Source organism: Microtus oregoni, unplaced genomic scaffold (genome assembly GCF_018167655.1).
Source record: "Microtus oregoni isolate MIOR12 unplaced genomic scaffold, Mior012 000018F_ref0000195, whole genome shotgun sequence".
Taxonomy (NCBI): Eukaryota; Metazoa; Chordata; class Mammalia; order Rodentia; family Cricetidae; genus Microtus; species Microtus oregoni.
Genome location: NW_024543077.1, coordinates 19,664,868 through 19,670,701, shown reverse-complemented (window position 1 = coordinate 19,670,701; position 5,834 = coordinate 19,664,868). Strand labels below are relative to the sequence as shown.

The window sequence follows — 5,834 nt, the reverse complement described above, 5'->3', positions numbered from 1 at the left end:
ATGGGAAACTAATGAACTTGTTCAAAGGATACAAGCGAGTTATCACCCGCTTTGTCAGTCAATAGAGCTGTAAAGAAGCAATTTCCATCTCTGTAGGGACCCACAGGTTCATTCAGAAGCCACCAGGTTTTAATTAGCTTCAAAGCAGCCATACTGAGTGGTAAAGTTTAGCCATCCACCTTTTTGTCACATGAAAATCATTTTTAAATATAAAACATAGGGTGAAGTTGTGCATGCCTCTATGTATCATTCATTTTATCTAGAAGAGCAAGGAAAATTAAATATTAAAAAAAACAAGGGTCTATGTCAAAATGGCTCTAATACACTCAGAAAAGAACAGGAGAAACAGGTTGAACAAAAGAGTCACTTTTAGAAAGTTACAAAGTATGGCAGAGTAATAAAAATCCAGTGCTTTCTCTCTACCTTGTCTATGTAGCTCTGGAATGTATGATGGTTTCTATAAAGATGTATTCAATTTTAGAATATTACATTACATTTAAGGTAAGCATTTACCATGCTATGAATAGCTGTATTTAAATATTTTGTTGCATTTTAGTGTGTGTGTGTATGTGTGTGTGTGTGTGTGTGATATGTGTGTGTGCACATATGTATATGCACTTGGATGCAGGTGTCCAAAGTGGTTCTGCCTGTACCAGGCATTCCAAAAGATTGTAAGTTGCCTGACGTGGATTATTGGGACCAACTGGGGTCCTTTGGGAGAGGTGTTCATAACTGCCTATAACTTCAGCTTAGGCAACAAAGCAGATAGGAAGTGTATAAAGCCACCAGAAGATAGGTGAAGGGCCATGAAATGCCATGCTCTATATTCAGTACCACCACTGCAATCATTAATTTGCATCTGCAGTTGCCTGAACTGTGTCCTACCAAGTCAAAGCAGAAAGAATTTGCCTTACCTTTGAACTAGTGGCTAACGGTAGGTTGGGAGAGGGAAAAATCACTGTCTTTAGTTATACGCCTACTGCTGAGCCAACCAGGCTCCAGCAGACAGTTCCATTCCATGGACAAACAAAAGGCCCTGGGTAATATCAGTGGGTCACAAAACAAAAAGAAAAGACGAGAACATGTGAGAGAATTGTAAGCAGGAAAAGGGTAAATAGGGAAGGCAATGAAGTGACAAGTGTGATCACTATGCATGGCATACACATGCAAAGTTGCATAAAGTTATATTTAATTAATAAAAAGATAAGGATATTTCTGAAACCTACACATACTATCATTCTTAGAACTTGAATTAAGTAATAATAAAACTACTGGGGGTAAGACTAAACTTTTCCATCTTTCTTCCTTACTTTTTTCCTTCCTTCCTCCCTTCTTCCTCTTTTCATCTTTCCTTCCATCCATCCATTCTTCTTCCTTCCTTCTTTCCATCATGAAAGTTTTACAGTCATTAAGCAGTATTTCCTCACTGTACTCTCCCCTCAGTTCCTGCTAACCACCACTGAATCTAACCATTCTAGGAATCATATCTTAGTTTTTAAAACTGTTGTAAGGAGGATGCTTATTGGTTCACAGCTGCTCAGCCCCAAAATAACCACACAGAAACTGTATTAATTAAATCACTGCTTAGCTCATTGGCTCTAGCTTCTTATTTGCTAACTCTTGCATCTTAATTTAACTCATCTCCATTAATCTGTGTATCATCACGAGGTTGTGGCCTACCAGCAAAATTTCAGCATGTCTGTCTTTAGCGGTGGCTCTGTGACTTCTCCCTGACTCTGTCTCCTTTCTCCCAACATTTGGTTTAGTTTTCCCTGACTACTTAAGTTCTGCCCTGTCAACAGGCCAATACAGTTTCTATATTCACCAATGGTATTCACAGTATACAGAGGGGAATCCCACATCACCTCTCCTTTTCTGTTTAAATAAAAAAAAGAAGGTGTTATCTTTAACATAGTAAAATTACATATAAGAAAACAGGTATTAAGCAAAAATTATAGTTATAATATTTATATCTATTTTATGCTTTATCATAACTAAGGAAAACATCAAATCTTTCAAATATCTTCAGAATATGGCATTTAAATTATTAACTTAAGACTTCATGACAATGAGACACCTCTGCTCCTGGCAGCACTAATTACTTCAAGAGGAAGATGAACATTGAAGAAGCACATTACAGAGTTTGCTAGCCATTTGGGCAGGAAACTGCTCTTGCCTGGACTGCTTCATGAACTGGACATGAAGGACCTGGAGAGAAATGACTTCTGAACTTGCCTAAAGGAGAGACAATCCTTTAGGGTTCCTGCTTCATGAAAGAGTCTGCTAGACATTCTGCAGGATACAGAAAAAAGTGACTGACAAATTGCCAATATAGGTGGCACTGTCTTTGAATGTCCTGCTTCATGGAAAAGTATGAAGGATACTATAGGCCTGTAGGCTGAAGATGGATGCCCCAATGGTACAGAAGAACTTTGGGTGACTGTCTAGACAGCGAGATATCTCTGTCGATTCTAGAGTTTTGGAAGTTGCTTACAATGCACTTTCTGTTAACTTAGGTAATACTATATCCTTCTGGAGTCTTTGATGGAGTTGAAAAATACCTATCTAACTGAAAGGTAGTCTCTATATATCTAGAAAATCTAACTAACATGACTACAAGCTTGACTATTATAGATGATTCTCTATTAACCAATATTTCTTAATTATACATACAACCAAACTAACCTAAAATTTGTATCAATAAACCAAGATCCATACCAATGCAATCTCTACAGCAGGAAACTAGAAGGAAATACCATAAAAATGTAGCTTATGGACAGCAGAGATTTATTTATCATGGTCTGGATGCTGGGAAGCCTAAGACCAAGGTCCTTGACAGATTTGATGTCTGCAGAGACTCTGTCACCAGAAACAGAAATACTGCTGTCTACTTATATCCTCAGGGGTGGTAAAGAGATCAAAGTATGGTAAGAACAGGAATCCTATTCATAGGGGAAGAATAATCATCCAAAGGGCATCACTTCCTAATACCATTAATTTGCCTGAATCTTATATGCTTTGAGGTATAGAGCAGTATTTATCCCTTAAGTCTGGTTTCAAATCCCTTAGTATGTTTTCAAATCCTATCCATGTCATATCACATAATCAATTCTTATTTATTTCAAAGGTTAAATAATATTAATATACTATATTAACAATGATATATAACAATATAATATGTTACAATATTATATTGCATAATATAATATACAATAAGATATACAAAAATATATAATGTTAATAATATATGATAACAATAATATATACTATATGTATATACCATATATTGTTTACCCATTTGCCCATGGACCTTTGTGTTGTTACCACATTATGGCTATTAAAAATGAGGCTTCTAGGAACACCAGTGTGCAAGCATCTGTTTGAGCTCATGATTTCAATTACTGGCATAAAAAGCTAGAATAAAATTTCTGGTTTTAAAGTCATTTTATTTTTTATTTGTTTTTAACAAACTTAATTCACTTTTATTTTCCTTGTATAAAAACCCTTATGTGGTGGCCACAGATGGAGCCTGGGTCCTCTGAACAGAGACTCTGGTGTGGGTTTTCACAAGATGGTCAGTGAATTCCTGATAAGGAGACTTGGTGAACATAGTCTCTTTCCAGAGGTCGGAAGTCATCAAAGGTGGCCTTGGCAAAGTTGCCCAGGGTAGCAGTACAGTCTCTGGCTAATGTGTAGCAGTCATCAATGCCAGACATCCTCAGTAGCTTCTTGGACACAGGAGCGGAGACTATGCCAGTGCCTCTGGGGGCAGGGATGAGATGCACCAGCACAGAACCACAGCGGCCTGTCACTTTGCAAGGAACTGTGTGGGGCTTGCCAATCTTGTTTCCCCAGTAGCCTGTCCGCACAGGGACAATAGAAAGCTTGGCCAAGATGATGGCCCCTCGGATGGCAGTGGCTACCTCCTTGGAGCACTGGACACCGAGACCTACGTGACCATTGTAGTTCCCAATAGCGACGAAAGCCTTGAACCTGGTCCGCTGGCCTGCCCTAGTCTGTTTCTGCAGGGCGCGATCTTCAGAACCTCATCCTTTAGGGAAGCTCCCAGGAAAAAGTCAATAATCTCAGATTCCTTAATGGGCAGGGAGAACAGGTAGATCTCTTCTAGAGACTTGATTTTCATGTCCTTAACCAGGCGGCCCAGCTTGGTGATGGGAATCCACTCCTTGTCTTCAGCTTTACCTCTGCGAGCCCCGCTGCCTCGGCCTCGGCGACCATGGCCAGTCCCTCAGACTGCTGCCGAATCCTCCTCTGAAGCCACCACGGTTTCCTAATCCTGGGCCCCGGGGGCCTCCGGGCCCTCCCGCTGCACCAGCGTCATCCGCCATTTGGTGTTTTCCAGAAGAAGAAGAAACTTATTTTATTTTTTATTGATTTTAGTGAGCTTTACATTTTTCTCTGCTCGCCTCCCTGTCTCTCCCCTCCCCTTCAACCATCTCCCATGGTCCCCATGCTTTCAATTTACACAGAAGAGCTTGTTTTTCACTACTTACCATGCAGATTGTCTTTTACCACTTACCATGTAGACTCTGTATGTCCCTCTTAGTGTCCTCATTGTTGTCTAGGTTCTCTGGGATTATGATTTACAGGCTGGTTTTCTTTGCCTTATGTTCAAAACCACTCATGAATGAGAACATATGATAATTGTCTTTCTGGGTCTGGGTTACCTCACTCAATACGATGTTTTCTAGATCCATCTATTTGCCTGCAGATTTCAAGATGTCATTATTTTTCTCTGCTGTGTGGTTCTCCGTTGTGTAAATACACCACATTTTCCTTATCCATTCTTCAGTCGAGGGGCATTTAGGTTGTTTCCAGGTTCTAGCTATGACAAACAAAGCTGCTATATACATAATTGAGCACATGTCCTTATGGTACAATTGACCATAATTTGGATATATACCAAAAAGTGGTATTGCTGGGACTTGAGGAAGGTTGTTTCCTAATTTTATGAAAAAATCTCCACACTGACATCCAAAGGAGCTGTACCAGCTTGCATTCCCACCAGCAATGCAGAAGTGTTCCCTTTACCCCACAACCTCTTCAGCATAAGTTGTCATCAGTATTTTTGATCTTGACCATTCTTACAGGTATAAGATGGAATCTCTTACACCTGTTAGAATTGTTTTGATTTGCATTTCTCTGATGGCTAAAGATGTTGAACATTTCCTTAAGTGTCTTTCAGCCATTTTAAATTCTTCTGTTGAGAGTTATCTGTTTAGGTCTGTACTCTATTTTTTTAATTGGATTATTTGATCTTTTGATGACCAATTTCTTGAGTTCTTTGTATATTTTGGAGATCAGACCTCTGTCTGATGTTGGGTTGGTGAAGATCTTTTCCCATTCTATAGGCTGCCATTTTGTCTTGCTGACCATGACCATTGCTTTACAGAAGCTTTTCAGTTTCAGGAGGTCCCATTTATTAATTGTTTCTCTCAGTGTCTGTGTTGCTGGGGTTATATTTAGGAAGTGGTCTCCTGTGCCAATGCATTCAAGTGTACTTCCCACTTTCTCTTCTATAAGGTTCAGTGTGGCTGGCTTAATGTTGAAGTCTTTGGTCCATTTGGACTTGAGTTTTGTGCATGGTGATAGATAAGGATCTATTTTCATTTTTCTACATGTTGATATCCAGTTATGCCAGCACCATTTGTTAAATGTGTTTTCTTTTTTGCCATTTTATATTTTTTGCTTCTTTGTCAAAAATCAGGTGTTCGTAGATTAGTATCCAGATTTTTGATTCAATCTCATTGGTCATCTTTTCTGTTTTTATGCCAATACAAGGCTGTTTTCAGTATTATAAATCCCTTTGTAGT

The 5,834-nt window shown here is 39.1% G+C and overlaps 1 pseudogene; it reads right to left on the bottom strand.

The window, feature by feature from the left end:
• Window positions 1–3,505: 3,505 nt before the first annotated feature.
• On the bottom strand, window positions 3,506–4,349 carry LOC121459005 (annotated as a pseudogene).
• Between the last annotated feature and the right edge of the window lie 1,485 nt (window positions 4,350–5,834).